Consider the following 13,478-nt stretch of genomic DNA (forward strand, 5'->3'; position numbering starts at 1 on the left):
TTGGGCCCAGTCCGGTTTAACATCTTTATTGATGATCTGGATAATGGGATCAAGTCCATCACTAACAAATTTGCAGGTGGCACCAAACTGGGAGAGGAGTGTCAATCTACTGAAGGGTAACAGAGCTCTGCAGACACACCTGGTCAGGCTGGATAGGTGGTTCAAATCCAGCAATATGAGGTTTAAGAAGGTCTGGGGCCAGGTCCTGCATTTTGTCCCCAACAACCCCCTGCAGTGTTACAGACTGAGGATGGTGTGGCTGGACAGTGCCCAGGCAGAAAGGGACCTGGGGGTGCTGGTCGGCAGCTGACTGAACATGAGCCAGCACTGTGCCCTGGTGGCCAAGAAGGACAATGGCCCCTGGCCTGGATCAGGAATGGTGTGGCCAGCAGGAGCAGGGAGGTCATTCTTCCCTGTGCTCAGCACTGGTGAGGCCACATCCTGAGTGCTGTGTCCAGAAGAGAATTACTTAGCATCCATTGTGTTCAACAGGCAATTGCTAGATAAAATTTGTTTTGAAAATCTGCTAATTTGCCTTTCTTGTTTTCTCATTGTTTGAGTACATTTTTCTTTTCACATTTCTTCAGTGATGCTTTGAATAATTGTTTTAAAAGACACTTCAACAAAAAGTAAAATACCATCTGCCAAAAAGCTCTTTCTGTAATTTGGTTTACAATTTTATAACACTGGGCTGAGAGGGGACTCTTTCCTGTTCCTAGAAATGTTTGTTCCTCTTGCAAAATTGCAGTCTCTTAGATAGTTATTGTACTTTTTCCTTCTGGCCTCATGCACACAAACACCTTTTCTTTTTTTTTCCCTTTTCATTTGCAGACCATTTCTTTCACCACCTTTTAACTTGTTAACTTACAGACACTGTAACTGTCGCTGTCTTTCTACTTTCCTCTAGCTTGTAATGAAGACAATATTTTCTGTCATACAGAAACACTTCGTACTTTGTTTAACAAATGAATTTTTGAAGCATTTCTTCACTTAAAAAAAAAGCTTTTGCAATTCTCTTTCACTTCTGACATGGCTGTCTTTTAAGGAAACAAAGAAAATGTGCAAATTTAAAAGATTAAAGATCAGCATTTCTTCATTTCAGGTTGATAGCAATTCACTGATAGTTTTCTCCACTTTAGTTTTTCACCTTGTCCGTCAATTTTACAGCAATTTTGTACTGATAATGCATTTCCCTGTTAGACAAAATTTTTACTTGAGTAAATAATATATATATATATCTTATCAAATATTTTTCTCTTATTAGTTAAATCAACTATTCTGTAAGAGAAGAAAACAGTTTGGTTACATGGGTTTTATCTTGACAAATCCATGCTGTTGGTTTCTGGTCACCCCATTATTCTCCAGATTTACAATGTCATAAGAAGAAAGACTGTTAATATTGCCAATATTATGTTTTGCATTCATTCCTTGAGTGAACTCTCTCTGATAGCTCTCCTTGCCCCATTTTCTTCACAATACAACCTTACATTCCCCATTTCATGGGACTAGCTTATATATTCTGCATCTTACTGATTTAAATTTCATGATATTATGATTCTGCACCTTAAAAAGGAGGGCAATATACTTTTTAATTCCTTATTAATATTTGATAAGATCTAAAACTAAGTTATTATAATGAATTCAAGGTTTTCCTTTGAAACTGCAAATGTAATAGTTACTCTGGAGGACAGAATATATCACTCCAAAAGGAGATTTTTGGGGAGATTTTTGTTTATTTGCTGTCTGATTAATAAAAGAAGACCTGATATTTGCACTTACGTGAAGAAGCTTAGCATCATACAGTGAGAGATATTTGACAAGGAGAAACTCAGGTTGCCAGCATTCAAATCCTTGTGGTATGTGGCTGTTAGTTTTCTCTCTTACCAAGACTGAAAATCTTCTTGTGCAATCATAATCTTAATGTGCAAGAATTATTTAAGAACAGACCCACTGTAGAAAGTTTCATTCTTCTGCTGTATTTTTATTCACATTTTCCATAAGTAAAGATGAAATGGTAGAAACAGATTTATACACAAGCGTGCATGTTTCCAATGATGATTTTCCTTTTCACATTCATTTACAACCTTGCTCATGACTTCATTGCTTCACTCCCTGTTAGTATAGTTCAGAAGATGCATATTTTTTAAAAACTGCTCTTACTTAGTATTGGAAATAAATCACACTGCATGCATGACATATTACCCCAACTAGTCTATCAGCTGCAGTACCACTTGTAGCACCTGAGAAACATTGGATGACAGAGACAATCAATCAAACATTGAAAGATTTACCACCTGCATTCTAGAGACTATATTTGGTGATGGCATTTGACAGTATGCTGATAGTTCAAACTCATCAAGCCCAACTGTTGGTATCACACACTTTTGTCTTAACATCTAACTCTCACATCACCAGAACTGCCCCTTGTTGGGGCAGAAAACATCATCATATAGACATGAAGTGCAAATGTAGACCCTAATCAGTCCCTTTGTTGTGTGACTGTCATCTTTACTTGGGTAAATCATCAAGATTTACTCAGAATAAAATCCTTACCATTTGTGCTGGATCTTCTATTCTGTGAGCAGCCTGAACAGCCAGTACTATTAAAGCTTACAAAGAATATTTGTCAATCAGGTCTTACATGGCCTCAGAATATTCTACACATCACAATAAAAAACATGCAAAATCTGAGGAGACTGGAGACAGACAGGAGAAAATCATGTTGACTCTGAATATCTATGGTATCTTCCATGTATCTTCCATGGTGTTAAAATTTTGCATCAAAAAGCAAAGTGTGAAACAATGGGAAGTTCCTTTTTTTTTTTTTTCTCAGTGTTCAGCGTTCATATTAGTGACAATTTTGTTTGAATATAGACCTGATAAGAAACAGAGGAATGCTTCCATACCGGGCCTGATCTAATGAAAAGTCTGATTTCTATGCCATACTAAGCCAGTTTTGACAACAATTAAGAGGATTACATTTTTTGGCTTTTAATGTCTCCTGGCTGATGGCCATAATGCTTTTGAATCACTTGGATTGGATTGAATTGGTTGATTTTTTCAGGCACGGTTTCCATCTATACCCCAAGGTTTTCAGTTGATCCAGTGTCATGAACAAAGGAATTTGAAGGAGCTGAAGAATTATTTCATCTTAGTTAATTATCATGAGGATCACTCACTGTATTTTCATTAGGTCTAGGAACCTATTTATCAGTCCAAAGAATAAAATTCCTATTCATGGTTTCATGACTGGTTGGTGAGCCACCAATTAGTGTTTCAGTCTTTCTTTCTTAATCAGTACCTGAGAACTTGGAGAGACATTTAGATTAACAATATTCTGAAAGTACAATTAAAAAGAGAAAATTAATCTGTCAGTCTGAAGCATGAGAATTGTTCCTCTTCAAAAAGGACTTGAGAAATGTTGTGAAAAGAATTGCTTTCTGTGGATTGAAACAGTAATCGTGTTCTTTTTTTATCACTGAAGTTCTACATTATTAATCATATGTATTGTTTACACATTCTTCTGAAAAAGAGTTATATGTTAAAAGGAAGCATGGAAATTAAGGTAAATTTTGTATTATATATTTTTGACATAGATTATTCCTTTTACAGGCTTGAGATGCTATCTCTCCTCTTCCTGATCCTAATAGCTTTTCCCAAGTAGTGTTCACATCCATAGTTAAAACTGTACTGTTACTACTCATTATAATAGCATTTAGCAGCTAGATTAGAACCCCTTGCCTCAAAGATGATGCAAGCCTCTTCTTAGACATATGACTGTGCATGAGACTCTGTAGCCAGCTTCAGAAAGGCCAGGGACAATGTAGCCTCATCCTCTTATCCTCATTCTAGCCCCTCTGGTATTATTAGTGGTATTATTAGTTTTTATTTTTCAGTTTCTCTAGATACATATTGGACCTTGTTTGCTTAATCAACATTAATCACATCTGTCAGCAACTAGTTATTTTTTAATGATTTATGCAGAGCTTATTCTCTTATCGTTTGTTTTCATCTTCATTTTCATCATCTGGCTGAATTTCATTACTTTTAATGTGGAGGAAAGAAGATTTGAAGCTAAACATATAAATGCTGTCAGACAATGCTGCCACCATCTTCTTTAGAAAATAAGCAGTAACAGAATTCTGTTTTATTATTGGCATGTTTTAGTAAAACTAACGAATGTTCTTTATTGATTATATTAGTTCAATCTTCCTCAGCCTTTACCAAAAGGAAAAACTAAATGGATCCACTACTAGGATAAACAGCAGAATGGATAAATGTTAAAAAATCTGTTAGCCTAAGGACAGAAAAACTTTCACAAATCACTTTACACCTTTCAAACTCAATGTCTTTCAACAACAAAAATAATTCTTTCTTACACTTTCACACCTAGCTGCAGAAGCATCATATATTGTAAAGAAGTTGATCTTTACTATTTTTAAGTACTAACAGATACCACTTTAAAATACTTCCAGTCACAAAAAAAGAATTTTTATTTCTAATAAGATTCTTTTCCATAACTACTTTGGTTATCAAGTATTAAAGCAGTACTGAATCAAAAATACTTCCTGCTTGTTGGAAGAATGAAAGGATACTTTACAAGAACTGCTAAGTAGCCTTACTAATAGGAAACATCTGTTAAAACAATGTGTATGCTCAGTGTTATTGCCCACTGTTCACCCTTTCATATTTGTTCTCTATTGTTCCTCATAACACAGCTTGCAAGCAATTTACTGACAAGGACTTACTGATTTTTTTATCTTAATGCATTTGAAAGAGCAAAGACAACGTTTTGCTAATTTTGGGCCTTCATTTTTTTGCTTTTACAAAAGAACTATCTTAAAAGAACATAGTGAGGTTATAAAATCAAGCCATTGATACATGGGAATAAAAAAAAAAAAAAAAAAGAAAGCATGTATCCCCACAGATTTTATGTCTTGTAGCAACAGTAACAGTTGTGCTAGCAGTACTGAACAGCACAATATAGTCTTCCTAACTCTGTTCTAAAAATTTATGAACTGCTTTTCCAGCAAATTTTGAATTTTGAGGGAGTATTTAAGCTATTATTTAGTCTAGGGTACCAAACTGAATATTTCAATCAGAATATCTAAAGTATTGCAAAATGAAAACATTGAAAAGAGTGTCTTGTAACAGATCAAGTAGTCTAAATATTATCCTCTTTTTCAGTAAATGGTTGTTAAAAGCCTAGTGCATTTTAAAAGTAAAGTAAAATGACAGATAATAACACCTCACAATTATCCAGTCATCTAATCAGTCGTTAGTGAAGTATACTTCACCAAATGCCTGGAAATGAGAAAATTGTTTCCTCACCTTAATGCTAGGACACTGTGGCACAAAAGATTGAAAAGAAATTTCCTGACAGAGGTGGAAACCATCCAGGTAGCCTCAGCAGTTGAACTACTAGAGGCCATTCCCTTAATAAAAGAACAAGGCTTGGTAATCACATAAAATACCTAGAAAGACAATCTGAGAAACAGAAAAATGAATCTGAAGTGATGAAAGCTAATAAGAGCTTTGCAGCTGGTGTGAGACACGCTAAATGGAGCTTGAAAAGGAAAATTGAAAGAATGGAGACTTACAGAAAAAATACGCGTATAGGATTGTTGACAATTCCTACAGGTAAGAAGAAAGAAGAATCATAGGGAGTCAGAGAGAAATACCAGTTGTCAATGAAGAAAGTTGTTGCTACAAGGAATACTGTCAGAAGGACTCCCACCAGAGACTGAGGGAGCAGAAGTGAAGTATGTACGACAACTGAAGTAACATCACTTGCATTCAGACTCTGCTGTCATGCAGGGACAGATCATCAATGCACATAAAATTCCAGGAAGTCCTGTTCAGGGAACCCTTTCCATGAGACTGTTAGTCTCCCTTCTGCAGAGCTTTTCAGTTTCAAGTCAGTGAATTGTCTGAACAAAGCTACTGTAGCACGGAAAGGAAAGGCTTTCTGTTGGCTTTCTGAAGGCTTTCTATTACTGCTCTGGCAGTAATATCACGAACCACCATCTTTAAGTTGAATACCACCTAAATCACTTCAGTAGAGAGTTTCCCCTTCAATGGACAAATGGAAAAAATACAGACATACCCATAATTAGCAACAGGTTCCTTGCAATCAATAGAAATTCAGGAGTGAAAGAAGTGTGCCAGAAGATTTAAGCTTAGTTTAGTGTACTCCATAGATGGTCTATGCATTTTTTTTTACAAGAGTGGAAGTTTTAACATCCAAGGTCATGCACTTTGACATCACTGCAGTAGAATATTAGCAATTGTTTTTAAATCAGAAGACTCTAAGCATAAATAAGACAGACTAACAAACCTGACCTTTAAACTCCAAATTATGCAGCACTACAAGAATTGCTACAAAGAACTTTCCTTCATACTTGGAAAAACACAGTCTACAGAAAATAATATGTAATTAAAACATAATTCAGGAATATTTTTCATCCAGAGAAAAAGATTTCTTTTTATCCTTTGGTAATAATCAAATAATTTGTTATTATGAGAGCACTTTGGACCCTTTCAAAAAGCAAGAATTCAGTTAATGATGCACAAATAAAACCCTGGGTGGGAAAGCTTTAAAAAAACGCTGCAGACTTGAGTTTGATCCATGAACAGGAGGACCAGGAGAGTGTTCATTTTGGAGTATTGGAGTACACTTCTGTAGTGGTTACAGTTAGCACTACATGTGTTTAACCCAAATTGTGTATTCTGCTGCCCTCCACCTAATTTATGATAAACCCTTAATGATGTGTGGCTCACAGTAGCTGGCCAGTGCACACCTGACACCTCAGGATACAAGCTGGGTGTTAAATGAAGACAAAAAAATTAAAAGGAGGTAAATCCTGCCGGGCAGGGAAAGGTTTCTTTGCTTTTTTTTTTTCTTCATGCCAATTCAGACCTGGTAACTCCCTCCAGAGAAACAGCAGCACAGTCCCACCCATCCTGAGGGGTCATCTCTGTTAACGGTCCATAAGGAACTGAAAGGCACAAGCTGAGCTGCAATGATCAGGAACTTCAAAAATATCCTATGACTCACAGGACTGTATCATTCCTGTAAAACTCCCTGCCCCTGGGAAAGGCACTGAGCATTCCCCTCCTGAGCCCGAGCAGGTAAAACTGGGTACTTGGGACGTCACCCTGTTACTATCTGGTTTAAACCCAGAAGAGCAAAGAAAATTAGGTCTCTGTGTATAAAACGGGAAGAACTTTGAAGGTTCAAAATATACTGAAAAAACATGATTAAAACCAAAGGAGGTATGATGATGTTAATGGTAAAAAAATGCAAAGAGGAGAAAAGAAAGAAGAAAGAAGAAAGAAGAAAGAAGAAAGAAAGAAGAAAGAAGAAAGAAGAAAGAAGAAAGAAAGAAAGAAGAAAGAAGAAAGAAGAAAGAAGAAAGAAGAAAGAAGAAAGAAGAAAGAAGAAAGAAGAAAGAAGAAAGAGAAGGAAGTGTGCATGGGGGGTGGGGGCAGGGGGAGAGTGACACGGGTTAGGTGGAAGCACATCACCCATCTGAGGGTGTCAAGGATGTCTCGTTGCTCCCCTCCCTTGCTCTTCTGGGTGTTGAGGGTCTTCCATCGCCGCTGCCACAGCCCAAGAGTCCCGAAGTGAGTGGATTAACTAATGCACGCTTTGGGCAGGTGGGAACACCCAGGTGCCTCCCTTGCAGGGCGCCAGCGTGACCTTGTCCCTTGCAGCACTGAGGGTCTGGTGCCTCATCTTTGGTGCTCCGTACAGGGTCTGGGGACCCCTTTGGGGGCCCTTTGATGGGCCATGACACATGGCCCTGTGCTGTGGATAAGCTTTTCCCAGGGTGAAGGGGCCCACAGCTGATCTCCCCTGCACAGTGGAGGATCACAGGGTGGTCACTGAGCCTCTGACCAGAGGCTTTTCCAGCACACACCCAAAACCTCTCTCTGCCACCCTTTGGTGCGAGGGTCTCTGTGAGTTTAAGAGTTGATAGGGGTTGTGGTCTCCTCCCTCAAGGTATTATTAGGCTTTTGCTTTGTGAATGTCCCCAGACCTCAGCTGTTACTTTATCTTATCTTCATCAGTGGACCCTGTCAGGCCTCAGTCTGAAGACCTATTCAGGGTGTGGTGATGATCTCTGCAGCTTTTGTAATACAGTTTCAAAAGTGCCTCGTGAAGAAAATATTTAAGTCATAGTCTGTAATATTTCAATCTCTCACACACCATCACTGGATGGATCCAGAAGAGGACCAGAACTACCACAGGACCACCACTTTCTGCAGCAACCATCCCCTCAACAGGACTGCCACCACCACTTGACTGGACTGTGACTACCACCATGACCAGCAGGATGCCAGACTGTAATCTGACTTTATGTGTTTAAATTAGATCCTCTGTGTATCATCACATTTATTGTTATCTTTCTATTAAATTGAAATTTCCAACCTGAAATCTCTCTAAAGGTAAACACCTTTAGAGTTATGAGGTTTGTATCTCCCACCAGTTTACTTTCAGACCAGTATAACCTATTCACAGCTTGCTTCAGAAAATTGTAACACTCATTCTGTCCCACCAGAACAGTGCTCCTTCCACCACCTCTCCCCACTGCAGTTTACAGGCTTGCTGGCCTATTTTTATACCTCCATACATACTATATGTTTTCTGAGCAGTCACCTTCCATCCATACTCTCTGTGGCTGTGGCTGCTTTTGTTCATTCGGCAGGTGAGCTACCTAGGGAGCCAGGGGGTCCTGTTATGGTGTTTGTTTCATTGGATAAAGAAAGGTTTGTGTCTCTAACCTTCAAATGCGTACAAATCTTAATGGAGCTTGGTATTTCTCTGGTTTATTTGTTCAACAACTCTAAAAGCCTACTTTATTTTTTGAAACCAGACAAATCTACTGGATGAAGAAAGATAAAGGTCCATCACTGGAAAACCCTCTGAGAGAAGAGAATTATGTCAGTCACCTGAGTTCCTAGTGGAGAAGAGTGCCACCTCAAAGCAAGCACTTCTGACAAATGCCTTTGTGTGTCCTCTCTGCAGATCTGCTCCAAGAAGCCCCAGGCTGCAGCTACCCACAGAAAGCAAGTGACACATCTTTGCCAGTAAAGGTTCTCCATCAACATTTTTGATCCAGCATGGTAAGGGATGGGATCAGACTGTTGTTGGACATCTGTAGTTGTAAGAGCAGCCCTGCCACTGCAGTTTCACATGGTCTGTGCAAGTAAAAGGGAGCATCCCTTAACAGTTACAAATCCTACTGATATCTGTGTTTATGTCCCTAGCCCATCCTCCATCTCTCTTCTGTCTCTGATAAAGCTGCGTATCCGACTTGATCACAAAGTCATCATCTAGGACTGTGCAAAATGTCACTCTGCATTGCTGCTGAGCAGCAATACATAAAGGCAGGAAAATCTGGTTAAAGGATGGAAGAAGGCAAATGTATGCAACATTTTTAGATCTCTGCATTCAGCAGCAAAAAAGCAGTGATATTGATATGCAAATACCTATTTAATATCTGATATAATATACTTAGAAATTAAAATCACTTGAGAAATTGATAGTTGATGCAACCCAAAGACTAGAACAAAAGAAAGAAAAAAAATCATAAGCATTACTTTATAAAGGAAAAAATAAGATATTGTCGTGATTCAGCAGATATGGTACCATGTTTCCTTTAGGAAATTTTGAGAGATTCATATTATTTCTACCAGAATACTTAAAACACCTTTAAATTGCACATGGTGGATGATTTTGAAAACTGAACAAATGAAATGTCATTTGCTAAATAAGTTATTTTAGAGCCTATTTGGTAAAGAAGCCAAGTTTCTGACTGTTTTACATAATGGACACAAGCTGCTGACTGTTCTCTAAATCAGACAGTGAAATTGCCTATTGTACTAGAGAAGTAATTTTCCAAAACCATTCTAACTTACATATTTTCTGGCTGAGTCTATCAAATTTACTCATGAACAGCTTTCAAAAAGCTGCAGACAGTAAACATATTTACCCACAGCTTCAGTGTAATGGTCCATACAAAATTTAAGCAATTGTTCATATTCTATATCTTACATTCACACTAGGAGAGACTATACTTTTTGTCTTATCTTGCTGAAATTTTCATATAGAATAAACACCCTTTAAATATAGGACCCAAAGCTTCAAAGAAAATATTTTTTTCACAGTTTACACTGTTTATAAAAATCTAAAATTTTTAGATTAATGATATTTGAGTTAAATGAATGCATGAAATTATGATTTTGTCTTTTTACAGCAAAATCTTTAGAAGACTTCATCATCGTGGACATCAATCTGGTCTTTAGTCTTAGTGATATTTTTTGTCAAAACTATTCCAAATTTTACTTTAAAGTCACAATTCAAACACAACAGAAACATCCAAACATACCAGCATGTAAGGCATACATAGTTTTTCAACAAAAATTCAAATCAAAGTTTCCAGTCACTCCCCACACACAGAAGTAGGTAGTGCCTGAAGTGTTGTGCTGGAGGGATATGTGAGTTTTAGGCAGCAGGCTGGCAAGTTGTGTGTGACCCCTTCTGTAACTTACCATTGGGAAATGCACAGAGCTTTGCCTTGGTACAAGTCAGACACCTACAGACCAAGATTGGCCAGCAGGACACAGGATCCCCTGATGGGCACAGGGATGCAGCCCTAGATGCCTTCCCAGGATGAGATAGAGGAGCTAGAGCAAATCTGGAGTAAATTCAAGCCCAGGAAGGAGGGAGGGATGGGATTAACTTGTTTTTAAGTGTTGGGTTTACTTCACATTACCCTACTCTGATTTGATTGATAAGAAATTGACTAACTTCTCTGAGTTGAGCCTGCTTTGCCCAAAACAGTAACAGTTGAATGATCTTCTTGTCTTTCACTTGCCCAAGCTTTTTGTTCTACATTCTTTCACATACCCTGGTAAGGAAAGGAATTATAGAGTTCCTCTGTCGGGCAACTAGCTTCCAAACAAATTCAAACCACCACAAACATGAAGTAGTAATTCTGTATTTCTATGGAAAACAGCTTTATTCGTTGGGACATTCCGGTATTCAGACTACAAATCTCTATGCCCAATCCCTGTGTAGAGATTCTCTGTTTTATATGCAGTGAAATTTTAGGGATAGCTACTATGCTGCATTCTGTGCTGGTACGTATACTGCTAAGCAAAATTGAATGCTGGCTGGATATAGATAACACATAGAAACAAAGAAATGCTACATTTGTATAGGATGTTCTAATAAAAATGATAAATTAGTATTAACCATGTTAATTAATGACAAAATATGCAACAGTGAGGTGTTAATATAGTTTTATCTGCTGACATGAATATTGAAAAAAATTCTTACAGCCTTACAAGAAACAAATGTGGTAGCAATTGCGTCATCAAAAAACATATAGCTAGTTTGTGTAATGTGCAGTAATCAGAATTCGAAATAGCATTTCACAATATTTGGCACTATAGATTTACTAAGTATTTTATGTTATCAACCCCTTAGTAACAAAACTTCATTGCTTTATTTGCTCCTGTGATATATTTACAGATATAATGCACTGAATTTTGAAGGTCACACTCCATGAAATGTGAATATGAACAATTTTTAAATGAATGTTCTATGTTCTTATATCTTCCTTGCTCATATACATTGTTGCATATACTTACCAGTATGATTACACTTCATCTTGAAAAACATTCATGTCTTGTCTTAATCTTTTCCATAAATTGTTAAAAATTGTACCCTACTCCTAGCACTCATTAGACACATACAGATAACTTCATGATGTTCAGCATTTGCGTTCTAGCACTTTGAATTAGAACAGTCCAGCAACCTATTAAAGCTATAGCAGAGCTATCAAAATTGTTTTTATCTTAAAATTTTTTTTTATTTTAGGACCTTATTTGTATGTGCATAAGCATAACAGTATGACTCTCCTTAAAGTGTCAAGTCCAAGTATCATTCCACAGTTCATGTAAGATTTTTCCCCTTGACCATAGGGCTCATTCACTCCATGTTTTAAGCTGTGATACTGTGTATGTATTCTCACATCATCATCTAATACTAGGTTTGTTTCAGGTCCAACAGGCCATAAGAAACTTGTACATTCATTCAGATAAACAGATCAGTTCACAGACTTGGTCCCAGTAACAGTAACCGCTGAAGCACCAGAGTGCCTGTCTTGCTTCCTCTTTGTGTTCAAACTAAATATTTATATCTAGCTGTAGCTAGGGAGAGAAATCCCAGCACCACAGGACCAGCTGAGGATAGAACAGTATTTCTGATACTATATTTCAAGTTACTTGATGGAAGAAAATGGCTTACAAGAGCATCTCTACTGGGTTGTGTGATTCCAAGAATTGATAGCAAAGCAACTAAAGAAATGGTTGTGTCTATACACTGCTATTGCATTATTCTTCTTCAATAAATACATGTTTTTTTCACCATAATATCCATGGAATATAGCATAAAACAGATGGAAGCATAAAGCTTGTGCAGAAATCAAATTACACCCCAAATGAATCCAGTCTCAAGTCCAGAAGGACAAGTGCTCAAACCAGTTGCAGTGATGATTGATGTCACCAAAAATACTGCCATATGGCTGAGTATAACCTAACCACAAACACCATCCACATGAATCAGATTTGAGTATCAAAGCCCTGCTCCATTTGAACAGACTGGTCTAGTACCAGCTGGGCAACTGGATGTCGTGGAGACGTAGATGAAAACACGATCTCCCTCCTTTTATTTGTCATTTAGCTAAAACACATAATTTCCTCTTAGTGATGAGATAATCAAGTGCATAATTAAAAAAAAAAAAAGAAAAAGAAAAAGAAACAAAAAAAAACACAAAAAACCAAACATGTGACAAAGTTAACCTTAATAATAAGCTTCCAAAATTAAACTACTGATAAACCATATTTGGGGAAATTTGAGGTTCACCTGCTAGCTGGATACAAAACTATAGTACTTGAACAGAGGTTATTTAATATAGTTATTTAAGAACAGCTTGAAAATGTTTGGCTTCCTGGTTTTGATAAAAGACCAAACAAAACCATTTTTGATTGTAAATGTAAAATCTTTATTAATAATCAGAGGCTGGATGACAAGTGGAGGCCAAATGTTTGCAAAAAAAAGAATAAGAGTGCTCACCATAAGCAAAACACAATCTAACATAGGAATCGGATGTACGCAAATTGGCTGTGGATATATGATGTGACAATACTGCTCTTCAGTGCTAACCTTTTCTAGACTAATCCTTACTGAAATATATGTAGAATTTTATATGAACTGGTTACCAGAAAATCCAGATGCTTTAAGAAAAATCTTGTTGCTAGCAGAATCCCCTAATTGGAAACGAGGTAATTGTCAGTAAAGAAGCTGAGAAAAACCACAGTGGCAATTGACTCACCTATAATAGAAACAAGTGTTGCATTTCAGAGCAGAGAAAACTCAAAGGGGAGAACAAATGAAACAACTAGTG

Source organism: Cinclus cinclus, chromosome Z (assembly GCF_963662255.1).
Source record: "Cinclus cinclus chromosome Z, bCinCin1.1, whole genome shotgun sequence".
Classification (NCBI taxonomy): domain Eukaryota; kingdom Metazoa; phylum Chordata; class Aves; order Passeriformes; family Cinclidae; genus Cinclus; species Cinclus cinclus.